Source organism: Lasioglossum baleicum, chromosome 17 (genome assembly GCF_051020765.1).
Source record: "Lasioglossum baleicum chromosome 17, iyLasBale1, whole genome shotgun sequence".
NCBI lineage: Eukaryota > Metazoa > Arthropoda > Insecta > Hymenoptera > Halictidae > Lasioglossum > Lasioglossum baleicum.
Window position 1 is genome coordinate 7512130 of NC_134945.1, and position 26776 is coordinate 7538905.

Here is a 26776-nt window from a genome sequence, read left to right on the forward strand (position 1 = left end):
AGGCGTAGTGAAGTAGGTCGCTACATTCGTCTTGATTTTAGCTGCGATAATATGTAATAGAAAATACATAGATGCTTTGGAACAATTTAGGTGATTATAATCTTTCATTAAACTAAGGTGACATGCCCTAAGACTGGACAGCATTTTTTGCTGACTTTAATTTTGTCAGTCGAGATAAAGAAAAATAATTTTTTCAAATTTCAAGTTTAAATTGAAGGAAATTTCCAATTTAGAATTCCGGTAAATATCAAGTTTAAATTCAGGGAAATTTCAAGTTTAAATTGAGGGAAAATTTCAAGTCTAAATCGAGGGAAATTTCAAGTTTTGAATTCAGGGAAATTCCAAGTTTAAATCGAGAGAAACATCAAGTTTAAATTTAAGGAAATTTCAAGCTTAAATTGAGGGACATTTCAAGTTTAAATTGAGGGACATTTCAAGTTTAAATTGAGGGACATTTCAAGTTTAAATTGAGGGAAATTTCAAGTTTAAAACGCGGGAAATTTCAAGTTTAAGTTGAGGGAAATTTCAAGTTTATATTCAGGGAAGATTTCAAGTTTACGTGGAGGGAAATCTCAAGTTTTGAATTCCGGGAAATTTAAAGTTTATATTAAGGGAAAATTTCAAGATTTTGTTAGTCGTGATAAAGAAAAATAATTTTTATATTTCCTGGCTAAATGTGAACATTCTACTATCAAATTCTAATATGATTTCATACATCTGGATCGTTATCAAAATTCAATTTTATCCAGCTACATCGTGAAAATAGCCCACTATGCGTCTGTGACACTTTTAGAAATGTCTAGAATATTTGGTCAGAGAGGCAGATTAATATAAGGTGAACGATTGAATTAATCAAGATTAATAACTGCGATTAATTATTGAAGAGTCCATATTAGCTACACTGCGAATTTCGTGCATTTATAGGAAAAATAATTGACCAAATGGAAAACAGTAAAATTATTTAAACAGTTTAAACATAGCTCTCCACTATTATTGAGAAAAGAAATAAGTAAGTAACCATTCAACGTCTGTAGCTTGAAAATAACGCAGAAAACGTTTATTTTCCATGAAAATGTATCTACAAAATTTCTCTAATCTATAAAATGATTCTCTGTGTCAAAATCAAAGAACTTTCGATAGAAATAAGATAGAACCATGCATTTTTTTTAAAAATTAGAGCTGGAACCTTTGCAGAATATGGGAAAAATAGGGAGATTGTGGTAAAAACGTTTTTTAACCTTTTAAAAATTCCTTAAACTTGCACAATTTAAAGAGAATTGTGGTTTATCCTATACCTTGATACCTTATTCTTATTGTTACTCTCTTTTTTCCCATATTCTTCAATGCTTCAGCTTTAATTTCGAAATCTGGAACAAAATCAAAGAACTTTCAATAAAAATGAGATAGAGAGCAATAATCTTTTTAAAAATTAACATTGCAGAATATGTGAAAAAATAGATAGCTTATGGTAGAAACGTTTTTTAACCTTGACAAAAATTCGCTAAGCTTGCACAATTTCAAGAAAATTGTGGTTTATCCATTACCACGTGCGGGAAATTTTTTTTTATAACATGTTATACATCATTCCCAGTAGAGTTTTTCACGCTGATTTCAAATCTGCTCTCAAAATTTGTCGACGACCTGAGGATTTTCCAAAAAAAAAAATGGTATTTGTGAACAAAAATTAAAGAATTCTATTTTTCGTTGAAATGAATTGGTAACCCACTAGTTTGAAGGTACACATATACATTGTACTCTCACATTAAAAATAATTATAATGAAGTATTAACAACCGTGTTAAAAGGTTAAAAACCGTTCTTGCCATAATCTCTCTATTTTCCTATATTCTGCAAAGTTTCAGCATTAATTAAAAGAAAAATCATCGCTCTATCTGATTTCTGTCGAAAGTTCTTCGATTTTGACAGAGAATCCATCGGTTTGTCCCACTGTGCGGCGTTGGGTCGACTTCAGTGTGCAGTATCGATCGAGAAAAGTGTCGCCGAGACGTTCCGGGATTTATCAGCGTTAATCTGTCCGATATCGATCCGCTGATAACGTGTTTCCAATAACATGTGACCGCCGGTATGAATACACGATCGGAACTTCGTTTGCTCGAATATACGACTCACGACTCCGCGGTATCGGTGTTCGAAGAATCGTTAATAGCTTCGTTAATTAATCCGCCGGTGTGCGAGTACGTGTACGTGTGTACACGTTCGATGTTTCTACGGTTGTGTGTCGGTTTCCCGTGACTCCAGGTGAAAATCTTGACGCGGTCTTGACGTTATGTTAATTCGCAACAGATCTAGGCGGCGTTTCTCGCAGCAGCGTACCGGGATCGGCACGATTCTAACACGCCACACGAACCTTCATGACACGATAATAAGCGCTGACTGTCGGCTCGTTTATATCGTGTCATGGTCAAAGCTTGCGAGGGTCAAAGACACAGCTTGTCAGCCTCGGCGAATGGTACTGCACGGTATTCCGCGGAACACGTACGCGATCAACGGGGTAAAAGAGGCGCCCCACGCCTAGGACTGATACTGACAGAGCCCTGGGACTATGGCAGAGGCAAGTCGAAACGTTGTCTAGAGCGCTGACACGAGAGAGGCTACGATTTTCGAGACACATCGATCGCTAGTCGGGCGAACTGGGAATTTACCAGTCTCTGCGGAGAGCGCGACAGATTTTTCGTTAATAGACTAAGGATCCTTGTGCAAGAACGGGAAACTACATTGAATGTTATTGGATTGGTAAGACAGTAATTTCGGTGTTTGTCTAAATTAAAACAAAACAGTCAAATAAGTAAATGAATAAATAATAACGGACAAGCGACACTCAATAACGTCATCTAATTGTTCCCTATAAAAATGCAATCAAATTTCAAGATTAAACGGAGATTTCAAGCTTAAATCGAGGGAAATTTCCAGTTTTGAATTCAGGGAAATTCCAAGATCAAATCGAGGGAAATTTCAAGTTTCGAATTCAGGGATATTGCAAGTTTAAATTCAGGGAAATCTTAAGTTTTCAATTCAGGGAAATTCCATGTTTAAATTCACGGAAATGTCAAGTTTAATCTAGGGAAATATCAAGTTTAAATTGAAGGAAATTTCAAGTTTATATTAAGGGAAGATATCAAGTTCAAATTAAGGGAAATTTCAAGTTTATATCAAGGGAAATTTCAAGTTTTTAATTCAGGCAAATATCAAGTTACAATTGAAGGACATTTCCAGTTTAAATTGATGGAAATTTCTAGTTTTGAATTCAGGGAAATTTCAGGTTTAAATCGAGAGAAACGTCAAGTTTAATTGAAGGAAATTTCAAGTTTAAATTAAAGGAAATTTCAAGTTAAAACTGAAGGAGTTTCAAGTTTATATTAAAGGAAGATTTCAAGTTTAAATCGAGAGAAATTTAAAGTTTTTAATTCAGGGAAATTTCAAGTTTAGATCGAGAGAAACGTCAAGTTTAATTGAAGGAAATTTCAAGTTTAAGTTGAGGGAAATTTCAAGTTTATATTAAGGGAAGATCTCAAGTTTCAGTTGAGGGAAATTTCAAGTTTTGAATTCAGGGAAATTCCAAGTTTAAGTCGGGGGAAATATCAAGTTTAAATTCAAGGAAATTTCAAGTTTAAATTAAGGGAAGATTTCAAATTTAAATCGAGGAAAATATCAAGTTCAAGTCGAAGGAAATTTCAAGTTTTTAATTCAGAGAAATATCAAATTTAAATCGAGGGAAATATCAAGATCAAATCGAAGGAAATTTCAAGTTGATATTACGGGAAGATTTCAAGTTTAAATCGAGGGAAATATCAAGTTTATATTCGAAACCATCACTCGCACAGGAGTCCCTATTACTTTGAAGCTTTGGCGTTTCGCGTGACCATTTGGCTTGGGAGGATCAACCAGCTAGTCTTGGTAGTTAGGACTATGATAGCAATAGTGGTGGAGTCTAACCAGTAGCGCGTTATAACTAGTTGGGGCCTTGGACAAAGTAGAATCTCGGAGCCCCTAATCCCAACTGAATAACTTTATGAGAAAAACGTAGAATTTTAGAAAAACGTAGAAACGCTCCATTAAGTCTAACCACTGGAATAAACAATAAAGTATCGCCAAAAGAATAATTGACCTCCTATTACATCCTGCACAAAAATATGGAATTAAACCACACTGTCATGGTAAATACATTTCGTTGAATGAATGATACAATATCGACTGTACGGAAAAGTTCACAAATATTACAGTTTATTTCAATAACGCCGTCTAATTGATTCCAGTGCCACAGGTGGCTGTGCCAATGTACAGTCAACTTGTTAATTACTGGAAGAGCATTGCAATATTAGTCACTGATGCTTCAAGTGTAACTATATCGACAGCATTAAATATTGCAAAGACAAAATTGCAGAAACCTACACCAAGAAAATTGAAGAAACATAATTAAAGAAGGGACTTCGAGATTCTATAATACATTAACCAAATATCGACTTGAATCGTTCACGAGGATATCGGAAAGACTAATGTGTAGACTGCGGATTTTTATGCATTTATGAAGGAAATACAAAACAGTCCAAAATATAAAAAATCCAAGAATATTTTTACGTTATTCTCAACGTGAAAAGACTATGAAGGGGTGAAATGAATTTTTATGTAACTATTCATTCCCACAATCGATGTACAATATTTTTATTACGCATAAAGATTCGCAGTCTACTAATGCGTCTACACGAGATATCATCAAAAGTAAGTTTTTTAATGTTATTAATTAGAGCTGCGAACGGTCCTAAACATTGCCAATTATATACGTATAAAAATCGCACGTTGTCCGAAGGTTCAATAAACCTGTAGCTCATTATTAATAAACTTATAGACTGTAATGGCTAAATGTTAGAATACAAAATTCGACAGAGTTTAGTACGATATTTATTTATTTCACATCTACAAAGCCTACTACCACTGAAAACAACAAGTTTCTTTACAAACAGAAATAAAGTTGACAACCATGACATTGGTGGTTCCAGTGCGTTAATATGGAAGACTAGCTTTTGCCCGCGGCTTCGCTCGCACAGAAAACCGTTTAATGCCCTCGGAAATTGATATTGTTTCTCCATATAAAACCTTTTAACCCCCCATTCACCCCTATAGAGTTTTAATTTTATGTCATGCCGCAATCTTAGATTTCAAAACCCCTTTTCACCCCCTTAGGGATCAATTTTTTAAAATGCCGAAATAGGTGTTTGAGTAATTATATCAAAGAGCATTAAGACCTAGTACGAAGTAAATCCGACCACGAACAAAATATTCCTCGTACAAACGTTGCAACCCCTTTTCACCCCCTTGGGGATCAATTTTTTAAAATGCCGAAATAGGTGTTTGAGTAATTATATCAAAGAGCATTAAGACCAAGTACGAAGTAAATCCGACCACGAACAAAATATTCCTCGTACAAACGTTGCAACCCCTTTTCACCCCGTTGGGGATTGAATTTCGAAATATCCTTTCTTATCCCTTGTATAGATCATAAGGGAAACCTCTGTGCAAAATTTCAGCTTTCTAAGTCCAAGGGTTTAGCCTGGGCGTTGATAGGTGAGTCAGGACTTCGCTTTTATATACAGGGTGTCCCAAAATTCGTGAAAATCCCGAAAGGGGGTGGTTCCTGAGATCATTTCAAGCGACATTTTCCTTTGCAAAAATGTTATCCGCGGCTTTGTTTAGGAGTTATTAACGAAAAACACGGACCAATCAGAGCGTGACCTAGACACGAGTTGGGACAGTCGGCCAATAGACAGCTGGCGCGCCGGGCCGACTGTCCCAACTCGTGTCTAGGTCACGCTCTGATTGGTCCGTGTTTTTCGTTAATAACTCCTAAACAAAGCCGCGGATAACATTTTTGCAAAGGAAAATGTCGCTTGAAATGATCTCAGGAACCACCCCCTTTCGGGATTTTCACGAATTTTGGGACACCCTGTATGTATATAGAAAAGCACTATACCAACTTCTACGTTGTCCAAATCTTCACGACAGTCCCTCATTCTTCAGATTTACCTGATGCATGAATCCACTTTGGCCACAGATGCATAAAATCGCACTCGTGAGACGAGCCAAGACGATATAGGATGTTCAACTATAAATGGCGACTGTTCAATTCGAATTGTCACCGTTCAACTGCGAATTGCCGATCTCCACAGTTGTCTCGGGAACTTTGCACGCCGTAGATGGGATCGAAGTGCGACGATTATCGACGATGAAAAAATCCGTATCGTCGCGTGAGTCAGGTCAGTAAGAACGAGAGGCAGACGCTTACCTTGAAATTGTGATCCGGACCTGTTCGAGCTACTGCTCTCGTACGAGCCAGTTTTAGCGAGCCAAGTGCCAAGAATCGCGCGCTAACGAAACCACGCCCCGAATGCACCGAAGTCTCTCATAGTGGGGTAATCTGTGAGCGATGTGCAGTCACGAATAACATTGCTATGTGATCTTCACACGCCTAGACTTCTTCGGAACTATCGCTCGCACAGGAGTCCCTATTACTTTGAAGCTTTGGTGCTTCGCGTGACCATCTGGCTTGGGAGGATCAACTAGCTAGACTTGGTAGTTAGGACTATGGTAGCGATAGTGGTGGAGCCTAACCAATAGCGCGTTACAACTAGTTGGGGCCTTGGGCAAAGTAGAATTTCGAGGCCCCTAACTCCAACTAAATAACTTTTATGAGTTTAAATCGTATTGTTCCACTTATATTAATAGTGTCACTCTCACTAAATATTCTAGACATTTATAAGTGTGTCACAGACGCTTCATGAAATAGTAAGTTCAAATTGAAGGAAATTTCAAGTTTTTAATTCAGGGAAATGAATAAGTTTTTAATTCAGGAAAATTCCAATTTTAAATCGAGAGAGATATCAAGTTTAAATTGAAAGAAATTTAAAGTTTATACCAAGGGAAGATTTCAAGTTTAAGTCGAGGGAAATATCAAGTTTAAATTGATGGAAATTTCAAGTTTTGAATTCAGGGAAATTCCAAGTTTAAATAGAGAGAAACATCAAGTTTATATTGAAGGAAATTTCAAGTTTAAATTGCGGGAAATTTCAAGTTTATATAAGAGAAGATTTCAAGTTTACATCGAGGGAAATTTCAAGTTTTGAGTGCAGGGAAATTCCAAGTTCAAATCGAGGGAAATATCAAGTTTATATTAAGGAAAGATTTCAAGTTTAAATCGAGAGAAATTTCAAGTTCTGAATTCAGGGAAATGTCAAGTTTAGAATTCAGGAAAATTCCAATTTTAAATCGAGGGAAATATCAAGTTTAAATTCATGGAAATTTCAAGTTTTGAATTCAGGGAAATGTCAAGTTTTTAATTCAGGGAAATTCCAAGTTTAAATAGAGAGAAACATCAAGTTTATATTGAAGGAAATTTCAAGTTTAAATTGCGGGAAATTTCAAGTTTATATAAGAGAAGATTTCAAGTTTACATCGAGGGAAATTTCAAGTTTTGAGTGCAGGGAAATTCCAAGTTCAAATCGAGGGAAATATCAAGTTTATATTAAGGAAAGATTTCAAGTTTAAATAGAGAGAAATTTCAAGTTCTGAATTCAGGGAAATGTCAAGTTTTGAATTCAGGAAAATTCCAATTTTAAATCGAGGGAAATATCAAGTTTAAATTGAAGGAAATTTCAAGTTTGTAATTCAGGAAAATTCCAAGTGTAAATCCTGGGGACTACAAGATTTAAATTCAGGGAAATTGCAATGTTATATTAAGGGACGATTTCAAGTTTACATCGAGGGAATTTCAGGTTTATACAATATTGAGGGTAGATTTCAAGTTTAAATCGAGGGAAATATCAAGTTTAAATTGAAGGAAATTTCAAGTTTGTAATTCAGGAAAATTCCAAGTGTAAATCCTGGGGACTACAAGATTTAAATTCAGGGAAATTGCAATGTTATATTAAGGGACGATTTCAAGTTTACATCGAGGGAATTTCAGGTTTATACAATATTGAGGGTAGATTTCAAGTTTAAATCGAGGGAAATATCAAGTTTAAATTGAAGGAAATTTCAAGTTTGTAATTCAGGAAAATTCCAAGTGTAAATCCTGGGGACTACAAGATTTAAATTCAGGGAAATTGCAATGTTATATTAAGGGACGATTTCAAGTTTACATCGAGGGAATTTCAGGTTTATACAATATTGAGGGTAGATTTCAAGTTTAAATCGAGGGAAATATCAAGTTTAAATTGAAGGAAATTTCAAGTTTGAATTATGAGAAATTTCAGGTTTGAATTGAAGAAAAATAGAGGCTAGTTTCCTACATTATTCCCAACATAATCAAATTATTATATTAAAATCTTAAATGCATGCAAAAGAGTGCATACATGCTAAAAGGATGCAGTACGATTTTAATGAACGATACATTCGTTCGTTCTCATTCGTTGTTGTTCTTTTTATCAACGAGACGAGCTACCGTTCGGTACGATGATTTAAATAATGAATCAATCGTCCGACAAGAAGTCACTGTTCGCATCGGCTCGCGTTTTTAATCACGATCCCCGGATATTAGTATCGCGACAGCTTGCTCTCATTACGAATTACTAATTTATTCACGGCGGTTCTCGCATTGCGAAGCAATTGTCGCGGCAGAAACAAAGCCACGTTCTGTTCCTCTTTTTGCCCGGTTTGCGCGTCCTGTATGCGCGCAATTATATGAGTGTTTTATTCAGCTTGTATTCGCGAGCAGGAGAGAACGAAAGAAAGAGAGGGAGGAATGAAAATTTTCCCCGCTACAGTGATAATAGAAATTTATCGTTCTCCGCGCGTTGAATCGCGGAACACAAGGGGCACTCGATCTATCAGCGCACGTAAAAGTTTTCGGGACTCTTCCTGCGAGCCAACGTGTAATTGCTTTCATAATTACGTCGACCTGCCAGTACGTTCACTTACATTCGTTCTTCGAGCGTTTAAAAAGTTTCTTTTCCTTCGCGTACGTTTTATTCGCGGCTTTTACTTCGTCTTTTTTAAATGGAATTATACAATACTTTTTAATACATCAATCAATGCAGTTGGACATTATTCATGTTGAAATATTAGTCGTTGAGGAGATATTTCGAGTGAAATAATTCAATCAATGCAGTTGGATATAATTTCAAGATTTCAAGTTTAAATTGAGAGAAATTTCAAGTTCTGAATTCAGGGAAATTCCAAGTTTAAGTCGAGGGAAATTTCAAGTTTATATAAGGGAAAATTTCAAGTTTACATCGAGGGAAATATCAAGTTTTGAGTGCAGGGAAATTCCAAGTTTAAATCGAGGGAAATTTCAAGTTTTGAATTCAGGGAAATTCCAAGTTTAAATAGAGAGAAACATCAAGTTTATATTGAAGGAAATTTCAAGTTTAAATTGCGGGAAATTTCAAGTTTATATAAGAGAAGATTTCGAGTTTACATCGAGGGAAATTTCAAGTTTTGAGTTCAGGGAAATTCCAAGTTCAAATCGAAGGAAATATCAATTTTATAGTAAGCGAAGATTTCAAGTTTAAATCGAGGGAAATTTCAAGTTTTGAATTCAGGGAAATTCCAAGTTTAAATCGAGAGAAACATCAAGTTCATATTGAAGGAAATTTCTAGTTTAAATGGAGGGAAATTTCAAGTTTATATAAGGGAAGATTTCAAGTTTACATCGAGGGAAATTTCAAGTTTTGAGTGCAGGGAAATTCCAAATTCAAATCGAGGGAAATATCAAGTGTATATTAAGGAAAGATTTCAAGTTTAAATCGAGGGAAATTCCAAGTTTAAATCGAGAGAAACATCAAGTTTAAATTGAAGAAAATTTCAAGTTTAAATCGAGAGAAACATCAAGTTTAAATTGAGGAAATTTCAAGTTTATATACGGGAAGATTTCAAGTTTACTTCGAGGGAAATTTCAAGGTGTGAGTTCAGGGAAATTCCAAGTTCAAATCGAGGGAAATATCAAGTTTATATTATGGGAAGATTTCAAGTTTAAATCGAGGGAAATTTCAAGTTTTTAATTCAGGGAAATTCCAAGTTTAAATCGAGAGAAACATCAAGTTTAAATTGAAGGAAATTTCTAGTTTAAATTGAGGGAAATTTCAAGTTTACATCGAGGGAAATTTCTTGAACTTAAAGTAGTTTTCCTTAATTTCGTAAATGTCGAAATTGGTCGTTATTTCTGTCTTTATTGCAAGTTTTTTTACCATTTTTGTAAGTATTGTCCGGGCCCATTTTTCAGTAGAATTGTACCTGTCGGAGTTCTACGTATCCTTATACCTTGCTTATTGTTTGAAGTAAGAGTTGCATCATTTTGATAATCTGAACTTGAATTGAATTGAATGGGGATCTGGATTGTGAATATATTAGGTGTACAAATTAATTCACGACTCTCACAATTAGTCAATTGTAACCTCGTTTTAAATTTCAATTTGTTACTAAATTCTTTAGTTACTTACCTGTAGGTTCGAGTAAATGTATAAATAATAACACGTTCACTGTTGGGTATTAATGCGACATTATAAGAATATAGAAAACGATACTTAAATCAATCATGTGTATTCAAACAACGTTTATTTTCTGTTTCAGGTAATGTCTGGTTGAATATCCATCATCTACTGCGAGCGAGAAAAAATAATTATGGCTAACGGACCGCAGAGGATTAACACTAGACCTAAGGGACGATGAAAGTAACTATTTTACACAATAACTATCTCACCGCTCAGTATAATTGAACAATTATACTTTGGATTCTACGCAATTACGTCAGAAATGAGTGGGTGAAAAACCCTTCGCAGTTGGACAGCTATATTTTAACTTAGAAATTAAAATAATCATATATTATAAATTAATATAAAAATATGACTTTTTCATTTTATGGATATGAAATTGGTATAATGCCTCATACAATACCTAAATATTTAGTAATTAATTAGACACCGACATATTTAATAACGCAAACAATATTTTGAATAATGCCACAGCAATTTTTAATATTGCCTCTCTCACAAGGGAAGGATCCCAAGTGTCCGACATCGATTTTGATAATTTTTTGTGAGACGATAGTATATGGATCCCCAATTATGTATGCAAAATATTAAGTGTAGCTACTCAATAGTTTCCAAGATATAAACAATTGAACTTCAGAACAATTCAGCTGCAAATCATAGTAAATATATCAAAAAAAATATATCAAAATATATCAACAAGGTGTGAAACTTTTTTGTTCATATCTTTAAAACTATTGACTACCTACGCCCAATATTTTGCATACATAATTACGGATCCATGTACCACCATCTCACAAAAAATGATCAAAATCGAAGTCGTACCATTCGAGCGCCGAGGGTTAACAGCTGTCGCAGGGTTTGATAAGGGATCGTTTCGGGGTGAAGCCACGGTTAAACCTTTAAATTGGGCTTTCTCAAGCTCGGTACGAATGGCCGATGGATATCGGGGATGGGTCACGATAAAAATAAATTACGCGATATTTCTTGTCGGCGCGGGGGCGTGACATTGTCACGGGGGTGGTTTCCTCCAGTTACAAACTCTTTATCGGCCACGATATCGTACATTTTATTTCGATGTCAGTGGAGCAAATCAATGGTCGGGCATTAAACCGTTCGAGAGAGATAGATAGATAGAGAGAACAGAGGTGGTGGTGGTGGTTGGTGGTGGTGGTGGTTGGTGGTGGTGCAGGAGAAAAACCGAGGGCGTGGAGGATAACGACGAGAGCCGTCCATAAATTTGTGTTTGCCCGATGCGTGAAATGTCTGCCAGTTTTTGATGTATACGCGCCGATTACGTGTCTGCACGCATTGCACCCTGAACGACGAAAATATTGCGCTCGCGGGGTGTGTGTGTGTGCGTTGCGTGGAAACTGCGCGCGCGATGTATTACAATTAAATTGAAATATCGCGCTGCTATCGGCAGCTATCTATTAACTAAACATATAAATTTCAAAGGGACCAAGGAAAAATCGTTCCGGGGGTGTACAGGAGGTTCCAAAAGAAGGGGTGCAACTCGGAATAATAGTAAAAAACTTACGAGTTATTTGTTGTACAATGAAAATGTTCAAACAAATGTTACATGGTTCCTAGGGGGATATACTTGTTGAGCTTCACAGGGGAAAATCCACACAGCCCAAAACCCAAACTTACAAGGAGAATGCAAAGCCTTCGCGTCACAGATTTAGTTGAGACTCTACAGAGTTATAGATCTCGTTCCCCTGGATAGGTTAGTTACCCCATTATAGGGGCAACTACTAAGTAATTTTCGAGATATTTGCAAATTAAAGTTTTATGGACGTAACATGTCAGTTCAGCGCGGGCTGAACTGCTACGCCCGAGCCCTAGGCCCGGGTTCGAGTCCCGGCGCAGTAACTTTTTTTTAATACTTCTTTTTTTATTATTGTCTTATAATCATTATCTTTCGCGTATGTAGTAATAGTTTTTTCTATTATATCATTTGTGTTTGTTATGTATTATTTTAATATAATTATAATCTTTCGTGTATGTAGTAATAGATCTAGTGTTTCTTTTATAAAATAATAAGTATCATTTTCAATTAACCCTTTGGCGGATAAAAATATAAAAAAGAAGTGAAAAAAAAACGTTCCTCCGACGGGACTCGAACCCGGACCCCCACGGCGCACTATGGGCCAAACCGACGAAATCTGTGTCAAAATCAAAGAACTTCCGATAGAAATGAGATAGAGCTCTGAAAATTTTTTTAATTACAGCTGAAACTCGACAGAATATGGGAAAAATAGGGATATTATGGTACGAACGTTTTTTAACCTTGAAAAAATTCGTCAAACTTGCACAATGTCGAGAAAATTGCGGTTTTTTCAACACCACGCGCGGAAAAATTGTTTTTTTAAATTTTTCAACGCTGATTTTCAAATCTAGACCCGAAGGTGTCAGTATTCCTATACCTGGTTGTGCAAATACATCAAACACCCGAAAACCCGTTTGAAAAGCGGAAGAAACGCAGGACAGTCGAAGAGAGAGGGAGAGAATCGTGCAAAGCGGTGGCGCGAATCGATTGTGCCGCGCCGGCTGGGCACATACATGCATACGTCGTAGCTGTCACGAGTATGCGACTTATGAATGAATGCGGGCGACGTCGGTGCATGTGCAACCGAGTAGGTATAGTTATGGCACACGAACAGCGCCGGGTAATATCGGTCAAATCGCTTGTTGTTCGGTTAGAGCAATCGGGTTTCGAGCGTCGCCGTTTGTAGATCGGTTCGAACGAGAACAGCCGATTGGGTGGCAATCGGAACGTTGCGCGGCGCCATTAATATATGATAATGCGGGCGATAAAGTAATCGGCCGGCGCGACGTTCGACTCGGATTAAAAACGCTGATAAATATCGGAACTTCAGCGGGCCGCGCGAATTTCGACCACGCTTAAGTAATTGCTCCCCACGCTGGTCGACATTGTATCCAGTCGTCCCACCACCGAGTCCTGGCGCGACGATGCGGCCCCTCGACACCCCTCTCGCATTTTTCCACTCTTCGCCACCCGTAACCCATTAAAAAAATGTTTCCGCGCGAAACTGCTCTCGCTTGCGAATACAACGCGGCAACAATCTGGGAAACGCTGTCTGACGTGGCTTTTCCTTGCCGTTTCTCTCTGTTCCCCTCGCCCTCTCTCATCCGCGTGGCGCGGAGAAGATGGTGTGCGAGTGGTTCGTGGAAAATGTCGCGAACTTAGCGTACAGTAAATCCTCTATAGACGCGACAGCCTCGGCGGGATTTGGTCGCGTCTATCGTATAGGGTAGCTATTTTTCCACGTTTTTGTTAGCTCGCTTTCTTGTTTTATCTCCAAAGGCCCTAGTCCTCGAGGTAGCTCAAGCGCGTACCTAACGGGGCCTAACTGGGATCCTATCGACACGGGTGTCGCCCTTATGCGCCACGCGCAGTTCATACGGTCTGGGATAGGTACGCGCCTGAACTGCCTCGGGAGCTATGGCCGTCACGGGGAGCGAGACGAAAGGAAGCATAGCGAGCCGAGATCGGGCTGAAAAGACACTGCCGTTGCTGACCAGTCTGTTAGGCTATCTAACGGGCCCTGCCTTGAGGACGGCATATATAGGGATTGGTGAGGGATCAGGTAGCAGCGGGAAAGGTATACGTAGCCGCCACATTACCCCCTTGCCAGGGAACAACGCTAATCTTGACGAGTCCTCTTTTCTACGATGATCCAAGTCAGAATCCAAGGTCCTCCTCGTCCTCGATGGGATGCTTGCGGGTTGTTGCCCACTTGATTGATGCCTGTCCTCTTGTTTGAGAGCGCGTTGCTGAAATTGTAGACACTTCGTGGCGCCGCAGTGAGTTAGCCGCCCAAAACTGTCCTCTCAAAGTGACGATTGCCTGAGAAACCGCCTGATACCTGAGAAAAATGACCACTGTCCACCTAGATCGGGCATTTTCCCAGTATGAGACGTCTATCCCCTCCGAACTCCTCCTGGAGGCTCCGCAACAACTCCTTTTTCCAGGGTAACTCGGAAAATGCGACCTCATTACCACTTTTCCCGTATTTCCCTCTTCATCGCAGTCTCCGAGGATCTCGCCCGGCCGTTTTCGCCGAACTGCAACCAATAACTTCACCGTACCGTGGGGGGTAGTTTGTTGCCGTTCCTCAATTACCGATAATTAACTCGTTAATGACATATCGGGAGCGGCGACGAGACCCGACGGATCGTTAGCCTGTCCAAGGACGGGCTAAAAACCCGCCGGTCGCAGGCCCGCGTCGTTTTCAGCAGGATCCGTGCGGCTGACGCGTGCACGGGATCCGGGAGCGTTACTTCGAAAAGTCTCTGACAAGAGAGGAACCGGTAGGCAAGCACGAGAGAGAGAGAGAGAGAGAGAGAGAGAGAGAGGGAGAGATCGAGATGGTGGAGGTTTCTCAGATATTCCGGAGCGTAGTCTCGCGCAGAGGAGCGCCGTCCATCATTTTCTCGTATTAATTATCGGGGGCTCCTTTATCCGCGGCTGCGAAACTTTCCGGCAGTCCCGGCGCCGTTCCTCTCTCCGCCCTCGTTCTCATCTTTGGACGCCGTTGGCGGGGAGCGAGAGAGAGAGAGAGAGAGAGAGAGAGAGAGAGAGATCGAAGAGGCATGGAGAGTGGCAGGAGGGGTTGCTTTCAGGCCCGTTCTTCCGGTGCAACAACCCGGAATGCCTCTTTCGGATCCCGCGTCCGCAAACGACGTCCGTCTCGAACGTGTCGGTACGCTGCGGCCATATCTCGTTCCCCCTTAAGCCCCCGGTGGGCTTGCGTTCCATCCCCCGATATACCAATTCTCGGCCAGAGCGCTTTGCGATGGAACGTGAACTCGCCTCGGAGAGAGAGAGCCTCCTCTCTGGCCCCGCGACCCTCCTCTCTCCCACCCACCACCGGTGTGTCTCATACAAACGCCGAAGCGGAACGCGCGAGCCCCGTGGAGATCGGTTAAAGGAGAAACGAACCGGGATGCACACGGACGTCGAAACAGAACGCGAGAGAGAAAGAGAGAGGAATGGCAGTATAGAACGAGAGATGGGACGAGGCCAGGGTAGCGAGAGAGGAAGAACCCGGGGCCGCGGCGAGCGTGTGTATACCCCCACGAGAGAGAACGAGAGAGTGGTGGACGCAGAGAACCGATGCGGCGGCTGTCGCGAGGAAGAAGAGTGGACGGGTGGTAGCTCCGCGTGGGGGGCGGGGGCAGGGAAGCTGGTTGGAGTGTCAGGAGCGAGCCCGGGACGGGAGCGAGCGGGTCCAGAGGGGCGGGAGGGCGACGAACAGCGAGGAAGAGCGAGAGGAGAGTCCGGACGAGGACCGACGAAACGAATCGGGAGAACGAGCGCGTAAGCAGGAGAGGATCGAGAGTACGTGCACCGCGAAGAAAAGAGACGACCGTTCCTCCCGATACGCTGCCGGTGGTGTGGTGGTAGTAGCGCGAGGAGAGCGAGAGTGGGGCTGAAGAGTGGAGGGCACGAGCGAGAAAGAAGTATCCGTGGAACGAGGAACACGGCCAGATAGAACTCGAGCCTCGAAGAGTAGTAGCGCGTGCTCACAAACTCTGCCAGCGCCTCTCGCAGCGTGTCTCCCTCCTCTTCTTCATCCTCCTCCCTGCATCCCTCTCTCTGATCTCATCCTATGCTACGGGTACGCGCGCTCTCGTCTCTTGGCCCCACCGTCCGCGCCTAACCAACCTCATACCACCGCCTCCTCTTCCTCTCCTACCCTCCTCTCTCTCTCTCTACCTCATCGTCCTCTCCTCTCTTTCCTGTCCGCTGCTATCTCGGCCCGCTACGCTTCCCTCCCGGTCCACCACCCACCGACCCACGAAACCGCTCGTTCCCGCGCCGACTCACCCCACGGTAACGCCGGCTCTCTCCCTATTACCCGCTAGCTCCTTGCACCCCTCTCTCTTTTACCCTATTTCTCTCCGCTTCTCTCTCTCTCTCTGTCTCTCGCTTTCTCTCTCAGCTGCGTTACCTTCTCTCGGTTCGTGCGTCTTCTTTCAGAGACTCTTCTTCCTCGTTCAACGCTTCCGTTCGTTTCTCTCTTCGTGCTGCACACCCGGCTCCCACCCACCTCCGCCCGACTACCACCCCCTGCGACCTCTCGCTCCGTGTCACCGTTCCGACGCGCCGGAAGGAACCGCCATCCACGGACACGTACAAAGGACCTCGATTGTCCGACTTCGATTTTGATGAGCTTCAGGGGATGACGGAGCACCGGGACGCAGGGGCAGTTTGCTCCCGATGCGAGTTGCGTTGCCCTCACGGGCAAGGATCTAGGTTGTTTGCTGGAGAGTAGGCGTGGTTTTCGTGCTCTCGATTATTCGCGTCGGGTCCTGCGACTGTTTCGAGGTCGTGAATCCTCCTAGCTTCTTGGCTTCTGGTTATTCGGACGTGGAGGTTTGTAGGGGAACCCAGAGGAAGGACTCTGCTAGTGGATTGGGTATCGATCCTAGGTTGCGTGTAATTTACTAGACAATTTAATGTACAGTCTTGTAGATAGACAGATTATCCGCTTGTAACAGGTGCGCTGGCATCAGACTTGAGATGTTCCTGCGATTTACAATTTTTGTAGGCCCGCTAGAGTCCTCTATAAGGACACATCTATGAGGAAAGGTCGTCGCTCACTAGAACGCACCATACCAGCACCGCAACAGCTTTTACAGTGGCGCTCACCACTAGCGCGGGCCGTAATCCGTTGAACGAGCTAACCCAGACCGTTCTAGTGCCGAGCGCCACTGAAAATGCTGATGCGGTGCTGGTGTGGTGCGCCTTCTAGTTTAGCGACGACCTTAGGGCTACCTAGCGGGCCCTGCCTTAGATGTCGAAAGGCGGTTCAGGACGGTATACATACAAATCGTTGAGGAATCGAGTGCTCGCCGGAAAGGTCTTTGACTACCTGTCCCTGTTGTAGTGCGTGTAGGACATTAGGCCACCGCAGTCCACCACAGTCCTTAGGCCACCACCAATCGGCTATTTTCATAGCTGCTGAATAAACGAGGGATAAACTTCTGGGGAAGATAGCGCCCTAGATCGATCTTTTAAGGTCCTGGCCCACTAGACCACACCAGAGTCGAACAACCTAATCCAGACTGTTATAGTGGTAAGCGCCACTGAAAACGCTGGTGTGTTGCTGGTGTGGTGCGGTCTACAGTCAAGTCAACGAATCCTCATAAGGGGGGTGTAGAGGGAAATGGAAGGAACACAATTTTTAACTTTGGGACTTCGTTTGGTCTAGTTAGGAGGTAAACATACTAAAAGTCCCTACTCCTAGGAGTGGGGTGCAGAGGAGCATGTAGAGGTCCCCTTTTTCGGTTTTCCGCTTATATCTCGGAAACTATGTGTCCCAGCGATAAGATCATTCTATACAAAATTAAAGCTGATAAAATGTGCCACAAGATTGACTGCATTCAGTTTTTCGCTATCTCGCATAGTTTCCGAGATATCCGCGCTCAAAGTTCACTATTTTTATTATTTGACTAGCTAACTCTTCAGCACAATTAGTGAACTTTGAGCGCGGATATCTCGGAAACTATGCGAGATAGCGAAAAACTCAATCCAATCAATCTTGTGGCACATTTTGTCAGCTTTAATTTTGTATAGAATGGTCTCATCGCTAGGACGCATAGTTTCCGAGATATAAGCGGAAACCCGAAAAGGGGACCTAGCATTACGTAACGGTAGGGACTTTTAAATAGTATGTTTACCTCCTAACTAGTCCAAACAAAGACCCAAAGTTAAGAATTGTGTTCCTTCGATTTCCCTCTATAACGTTTCGTTGACTGGACTACTAGTGGACGAGGACCTTCACCCAGCGTTTTTGAAAAGTCGTACCCCTTGCAATCTTGGAGACTCTATACCTCCATAAGTGTTGATTCATTGGACAGGTGAAGCTCGCTTTTCTCGGAAGAATGTTCCCGAGTCCCGTCTGCCGGTGCTACGAAATCAAAGAGTCTCGCAAATCGTGCGAGCAGAATCCCGTAGTAATCAGTAGTAGCCGGTGTACACCTTGTGCACAAAGCCTCGTCAAGATCGAAGCCGGACGTTTGAGGTCCTCGATAGAGGCTTGCTGGCAGGCAGGCAGAAAGAGAGAGAGAGAGAGGGAGAGAGAGGCATCATCGGTATAGCGGGCGCGGGTATACGGTTAGAGGTAGGAGACAGAGCCGGGGCTCTTCGCGATTATCTTTTGTCCGATCGTACGCCGACGGTCTCGCTCGCTAGCTAGTTCGCTCGTCGCAAACGCGTGTGCACCCCCCGTGTGCCGGCTGTGTTTGTTTGCGCGCGGGATGAAAGCGCGCACACGCGCGGCTACACATGCCCTCGTGTTTCAGTCTCCTCTTCTGTGTCTCTCTACTGCTGGGCTGTGGCGGTGCTGCTGCTACTGCAACTGCCTTTTCCCTCCTTCGTCCTCCGTTTCTCTATTCGTAGCCTGGGCTGGCTGGCTCTTCTGTATATGGACGCGCTTGTACGTGTGTCGCGCGGCGCGCCGCCCAGCGTTGCGCTGCGACGGCTAGAACGACGAGCTTTATATTATCGTCGCTCCCGGCGATGCCGCGTACCACGGGAGAACCAGTAGCTGCCTCTCTTGCCTCGAACCTGCGAGAGAAAGAGCCAGATCGAAGGGGTAGGGAGAGAGGGAGGGATGCTGGCGGAGAAGGAGAGAACGAGAAGCGGCGAGAGAGTCTGGAATTTTGCGCAGCTCTGCGGGTCTCGATGGCCGGGAATATGGGTATTATCGGTGGGTTGCTTTTTGAAACTTTGGCTCGTTTGGTCCTCTTTCTCCTCCGCTCTCCTCCCCCCCCCTATCTCGTCCTAGGAGGTTGTAATTATTTGCGCACGTGTACCTGTCTATCTATCCACCTCTCAACTCTCTCTCTCTCTCTGTCTTTCTTCGTCGTCGCCTCGATAAATCTCTCTCTCTCTCTCTCTCTCTCTGGCTGGCTGCGTGTGTGCGCCAGCCTATAGCCACGTTACGCGGTCGCGTAGCTCGATACAAAAGTAACGCTGTCGGGCATGCGGCAAATCGACGGTTCGCTGAGTTCAGGTCGATCGATGTGTGCGCGGGTGTCTCTCGATCTATACGCGTCTGCGAGAGACACGTCGCTTGGCGCTCCTCTCTTTCTCTGTGTCTGCGAGACCACCCTCCCGAATCAGACTTATGCGCGAACAAATTTCCACACTCGAACCAGTCATTTTTTGACCGACTAGCAACCACTAGAAACGGCGGAGTACCTTACTTAGTACATAGCATTTATGGTTGCCATTTTAGTGGGCCTTCGTTGGCCTCATGTCGCCCTTTTAAGGTCGCTTTAGCTTAGCCCGTACAGGCCAGGCGGACAGAACCTCGCTACCCTGGTTCTGCATCCAGGATTTTCCAAAAAAATCGAATACTCGATACAAAACCACGGTAGTAGGTTGGCTGTTATAGTGATGTTGGCCCATCTGCATTTAGATCGCCGGACAGAACCTTGCTACCCTGGTTTTGTATCCAGTATTTTATTTTTTTGGAAAATACTGGATGCAAAACCAGGGTAGTAAGGTTCTGGCCGGCGACCTTAATGCGGATGGGCCAACGTCACTATAATGGCCAACTGGCCCCACTAATAAGGACGCTCTAATTGGACTGAGGATCTTTATGCAAATTAAAAATTGTGTGCATTAATAGCAAGACACAGGAACCAAGTAGGAATTCATTTCTTTCTCCATCAGTTTTATCAGGTTGTAGGAAATGTGTTGATACTCTTACATTCTTGTTCTTCTTCTTTACGGTTTGAAATTACACCCACCCATTTTTTGTCACGATTCCGCCAATACATATGGACGGTAGTGTACATGGTCCGTGATGTGTTAGCGGTATCGCGGTAAGATTCGGAGCTGGGTGTGATAGTCTTCCTTGCGAAACGAAGAGACATACCGGACAAGACTATAAATAAGCGCGGACCGACGCGCCGAGACGCGAACGCTAATTGTGGAAATTACCGGCGCGAGGAACGCGAGCTGTGCGAGCTCTCTCTCGATCGAACGAAACCTACGCTTCGAGAAATCCGATGGAAATTCGTGTTCGCGACGCTTTCGTTACCGCTCGAGTCGTTCTGCTCTTTGATTCGACGCTTGTTACGACGCTGCGGGTCTGTTTGGTCGGAGATGATGCGAGACACGCTTTGACGAGCTAGAAGGCGCGCTGGCCTTAACTTGTAAATGAGCGGCGAGCATGTTTCTGCGGCTGGGATGTCGCTCGAGGAAAATTCAGGAGTTTGTCGTTCCTTTTTCGTCGCACCGAACACGCAACAGTCTGTGGTTAATTCTTTATCTGACTGACTAGAGGACATTATCATTTGGATGGGGGAATACAGTGAACCCTGGTAGCATTTATGGTTGGCCAACGGTTGGGAGATGGTTGCTAGCTTTGTCTTCAAATCCTCAACATAGAACGACTATCCAACGATGTGCCTACAATTATAATGGTTGGTTAATTGGCCCATTGCTAGCCACAATTCGGTGGAAGCTAATTCGGCTATTTTCTTATTTAGTTTTACCATACAACCCTAACCTAACATTGGGATCACTATTTTTATTATTTGACCAGCTAACTCTTCAGCACAATTAGTGAACTTTGAGCTTAAGTATCTCGGAAACTATGCGAGACAGCGAAAAACTGAATGCAATCAATCTTATAGCACATTTTGTCAGCTTTAATTTTGTATGGAATGGTATTATCGCTAGGACGCATAGTTTCCGAGATATACGCGGAAAACCGAAAAAGGGGACTTTTAGTATGTTTACCTCCTTACTAGTCCAAACGAAGTCCCAAAGTTAAAAATTGTGTTCCTTCCATTTCCCTCTACACCCCCCTTATGAGCATTCATTGACTGGACTATAAGAGTCAAGTCGATGCACAATTCCATGTAAAAAATGTTAAATAGAGTTGTGATACAGTCCGGAAATGACTAAAGGCCGAAAGTACTCCAAGAATATTTTTCTAAACATACTTAAAAAATGTTTTTACAATGATTTAACAACAATCATATCCGCTGTTGATTTTCTATTTGACGAAGCTTGGATGCTACTTGATCTTTAATCATCTGTATACATATAGAAGATCGTAGGAAGAGATCGCGTTTTGGAACGGACGTCGGATCGTGGTTCGGTAGTTGAGCAAGATCGTGGACAAGGTCCATCGTTCCTCTATCGGAGCTCGAGCGATCTCGAAAGACCGTAATCAGCGAAGAATGTGTATAACAGCCTAGCCTGGCCGTCGGTGGATAGGTTCGTGTGTTTTTTTTTAAATACCATCCTTAGAACCTGAAATTTGGCCGTGGTTGCACGGGTAACGATCTCGGGACTCGTCGAACGTCCGATCGGTATACCAGATATTTCTCGATGGATACTTAGCACGTTACCGCGTTGAACCCGCCGCGATAACGGTTTTCCATGGTTCGTTTGTTGCGTGTAAATCACCCGTTCCGTGGCCACGTATAATTTGTACGTTATATGCTCGACACTCGCTCCGGCAACCCTTTCTACGACTACCGCTTCATCGTTTGTAAGCGCTCGCGTACCGCCCGCGCTCGAGAGAGAAGGGAGAAGAGAGAGAGAGAGAGAGAGAGAGAGAGAGAGCTCCCCTTCTTCAGCCGGCAGCGCAGCCTCGTTATCTGTGCGAGAAAGCCCGATTGATGTCGTTTCACGCACCGGCGATCGCTCACGGATTTCGAATTGATGGCCGGTCGAAGAGGAGGATGAAAGGGTGGACTGGGTCAGAATTAATTTCACTTTTCTTTATTTCTTTCTTGCTTTCCTCTTCCTCCTCTTCTTTTGATTCTCGACGATCCTGCAATTACAAAATGGGAATTCGGGCCCCCTCCTCCCGGGAAACGGTCGTTAACACTTGGGCAGCTCCGTTTTCAGCCATTTTATGTCCTGGAGGTCCCAAGTTGCCGTCTTTGAAAATTTAGGTTCAACGCGAGCGCAAATACAGTCAAACCTGTTTTTGAACCGCAGAAAAAAAACTGCATCAAAAGAAATTATTCGCACACTCTATAAACAACTATAGCAAATAATTTTTCATAAAATATTAAAAGAACATTTTTTTATGCGCTGGAGAGGGACCGCATAATTTTAACACAGGCCTGGCCAACCCGCGGCCCGCTGTAACGTTACGCGTCATCGAAGTGGCCCGTGAAACCATTTCAGTTGGCCAGGCCCGTTTTAACATTTACGAAACAGCGAGAAATGCTTTCCCAAACAAAATAATTAATGAAATTATACATGGAAACACATTTTAGAGAGTTTTAATTTCTCATTTTATACGTGGAAAAATTTTGCAAAATGCACATAATTCGATAAATGTAGAGGGTGTTCTACTGAAATGAGAGCAGCAGGATATCTCGGGAGACGTTGTCGTTATAAAAAAAGTGTTCCTGCATAAGTTGTTCGGTATGACGAGCTACATTACGTAGTATTAATTGTTTTCGTATGGGTGGAGGCATAGAGGACATTTCAAGGTCACCTTGATTTTTTTAAATGGAATGTCCTACTTTTTATCCCGTAGATCGATAGAGTATCAAATTCTGAGTATAAAAGTGTTGACCTTCGTATGTCCTAAACCTATTAGTTAACGAGATATTGTCCGAAGAAGAAAGAAAATTGTTTCGATAATATCTCGTTAACTATTAGGTTTGGCACATATGAAGGTCAGCACTTTTATACTCGGAATTTGATAGTCTATCGATGTATGGTATAGAAAATAGGACATTCCGTTAAAAAATGTCAAGGTGACCTTGAAATGTCCTTCACCACTCGACCTACAAGAAAACTATTATTACTACGTAATGTAGCTCGTCATACCTAAGAACTTTTGTAGGAACGATTTTTTGATAACGACGACGTCTTCCTAGATATCCTGCTGATATGATCCGATGAAAAAAATCTCACAAAACAAATCGCACAAAAACAGGTTTTATTGTAATTTTCCTCAAAACTGGGAGGTCTTCAGAAAGTATCGCACCGAGGGTCCCAGTAATTTACATTTTTTTTTTTTTAAATGTAGCGTATGAAAAATCCTGTAAAGTTTGTTTCGTTTGTTTTTTTAGATCCTAATTCGGTCGCAACAGGGAGCGAACTTTCCGTTCAACCCCGTGGAAATGGAAAATGGGTGAGTTTTCATTCATGACGGGATATCTTGGGGAAGTAATGGTGGATAGATTTCGGAACGTCCAAAATAATATACCCCCCCCCCCCCGTCAAAATTATGTGGACAGTTTGTTGCGAGTATACTTTATTCTAATAGCACCAAAAATTGTACAGGGTATTACAAAATTATACTAAATTTTGTTATCAAACCCCTGTCGTATAAAATTTTCTTCACAGTTACAGTGATTAAATCGTCTTTATCCCCAAAAATATCGTAGAAGACGAAAGAAAATTGATATTTTTACTACATATTTTGCTGCATTTATGTTAATGCTTAAATAATGATTAGAATCAAATCAAATTTGATTTAATTTAAGAAGAAAGGCATAAAATTCACGTGTGTTCGACATCGTTCAAAATCCTCATCACGAGTGTGACCCGTTAAAATAAAATTAACAAGGGGTTAAAGAGGTCTCCAACTAATCAACAAAGTCTCCCACAAAAATATAAAGTACATTCACAACGCCATTACCGATCGATTAAATACAAAATCCTTTGGGGAAAGATTTTTCCGTGTCTCGGAGAAAGTTAGTCGCGAGGTTCAACGAATATCTCGGCTGTTCGTCGCCGTTCGTTTATTAATCTGATCGGATTTTCCATTCCCCCGTAGCCGCCGGTGTAAATAAAACGGAATAGTATTTCGCATTACGTTCCGCGGGCACGTCGAACTCCTGCGAGTCGAATAAATTGTCCCGGTGACGTCAACGGACAATTCTGTCTCTTACGCGGCGCGAATGTACGTGCACTCTGATTGCAGTACGCGCATGCTGCACCTTGCGCATGGAAATGCAGGCCGCTGGCGGTGTGTGTATATCCTCTCCCTCTCTCTCCCACTCTCCCTCTCTCTCTCTTTCTCTCGCGAACTCCACGGAATGAGTCAACCAGCGACGCGTTTCTTCGGTGAACTCGGTTCCTCGTTCGCCGATCGAAACCACCCACGCGATCGCCTTCACTTTCGCAAATCGTACGACCCTCTTTCGCCTCTGCGTCGCTCGTTGAATTTTTACGAAATTTCCGCATAGTGAGTTGAAACGCGGATGAAACTATTTTTGACGTTGGTACCATTTTGTTTGTTTTTCTTGCGCAAAGAACCTACAAAAATTGGTGGAACAAGGTGTAATTATCTGTTTCTTCCCCCACTCAAGTAGAGTTACAGACCGATCACCGTCGACTTCCGCATTGAAATTTGTGCGATGTTGATGGCAGATGTGTGTGCAATTAAATTAAATAGGTTTCAGTTGCTTCTAGCTGCAGTTCTGTATAATACAGAACAAAACGCATGACGCATATGTCACCCGTCGCTTGAGTAACAAGGTCATTCCACTCCAAATCGTTCATATCTAGCAGGCATCTTCGTCGATTTTGTTCTAAATGAAATATGTTGTAGTCCATATGATATTAGGGGGGGTTTAAGTCATCATTTCCCCAGTTTCGAATTTTCTTAGAAATTACAGGCGTTTGAAGTTCGCAATTTTCGCACATTTTGCTGAAAACAAGCCTCACCTGCGAATTTTTATCTCGGGAACTGTTTGTCCGATCGAGCTTCATTTTTTTTGTTTTATTCGGAAAGGACTGGGCTATAACAAAATAATTTTTTCAACCTCGATAATCAACTTATTAATTAGGTTTTGTGCACGTTTTCAAAATTGGTGGTACAAGGTGCAATTATCAAGGTTTCTTCCCACTCAAGTAGAGTTGCAAACCGAACACCGTCGACTTCCGCATTGAAATTTGTACGATGTTGATGGCAGATGTCTATGCAATACAATTAAAAAGGTTTCAGTTGCTTCTAGCCACAGTTCTGTATAATACAGAACAAAACGTATGACGCATGATGCGTCTTATGTCACTCGTCGCTTGAGTAACGAGGTCATTCCACACCAAATCGATCATATTTAGCAGGAACCATGCTCGATTTTGTTCTAAATGAAATATGTTGTAGTCCATATGATATTAGGGGGGGTTTAAGTCATCATTTCCCCAGTTTCGAATTGTTTTATAAAGGACAGCCCTTCGAAATTCGCAATTTTCGCCCCTTTTGGCGAAAACGGGCCTCACTTGCGAATTTTTATCTCGGGAACAGTTTGTCCGATCGAGCTACAATTTTTTTGTTTCATTCGCAAAGGATTGGGCTAGGACACAATAATTTTTTCAACCTCCATAATCAACTTATTAATTAGGTTTCAAGAATTGCAAGAGGAGAAAGAGAAGGAGAGGGGCAGACGGAAGGAGAAAATTTTTCCCGTCGGTCTCTGCCTCTTTCCGTTCGCGCGTTCGCGTACCGAATTTATGGCGGAGATAACTCGGCCTAAGTAGGAACTTAAGCGACTGGAGGGGCGTAAAATATTTTATGGTTACAGTAAATTTTATCGGTTTATATCTCCGCTCCGTTAGCCGTATTAATATAAGGTGATCCCCCCGGTCGCGAGAGGTGTGCGCGCGACGACGTGGTATTTTAATGGAACGAATCGCGCGCCGGTTTCCGCGATACCGCGATTAATAAATTCCTCGGGAACGGTTTTATGAAACACGGACGCGTTGGCGGGACCCGCCTTTGAATCGACCACGCTCGATTTATCTCGCAACGATGCCCGGGACAAGCGGTTATTGTTACCCGAAAATTTACATCTAACCGCTTATCGATCGTGTTCGCTCTCTTTTTCTCGTTTTTCGCTCGATACATTTACACAGTGTGTGTGTCGTCGATCTGCTGGCGCAAGCTGCAAGGAGATGAATTCTCGTGAAAAATGGGTTGAAAAGATCGACGACACCCTGTACACGTTACATTTTAGCGTCGTGGTACCGCTTGCAGCCGTGCAATGCTGCGCCGGAGTATCTCTATGCAAATCCCATTATTTCTACCCTTTGTTTCGACGCTCCCGCGTGTCTTACACGCTCCGAGCGGAGAATAGATTTTAAAATTCGCGCCCCGTGCGTGTCACCAGCTCGCGGAGACGCGGCCTGAATGCATCAACGAAAACCTCCCTCTCTCTCTCTCGAGGCTTTTCGGATAGTCCGGGGTGCATCGCCAGGAACTCGTGCGGCTCTTGTCCAGGTTGGGTTAGGTTATATTGGGTTAGGTTAGT

The 26776-nt window shown here is 42.5% G+C and overlaps 1 protein-coding gene across 30 annotated transcripts in view; it reads left to right on the forward strand.

Annotated features, from left to right (window-relative positions):
• Nucleotides 1-26776, forward strand: part of LOC143217573 (bromodomain adjacent to zinc finger domain protein 2B) — a 314941-nt gene that overhangs the window by 81207 nt on the left and 206958 nt on the right. For 24 of the 30 annotated variants that reach the window (XM_076442003.1, XM_076442005.1, XM_076442007.1 and 21 more), the window contains exon 2: nucleotides 23591-23652. The exons of 4 other annotated variants lie outside the window; for them this stretch is intronic. The gene's annotated coding sequence lies outside the window, so the exon portion shown is untranslated. Of the gene's footprint in view, nucleotides 1-10571; nucleotides 10679-23590; nucleotides 23653-26776 lie in introns of those variants that run through there. 2 more of the 30 variants (XM_076441986.1, XM_076441985.1) reach the window with 2 other exon arrangements.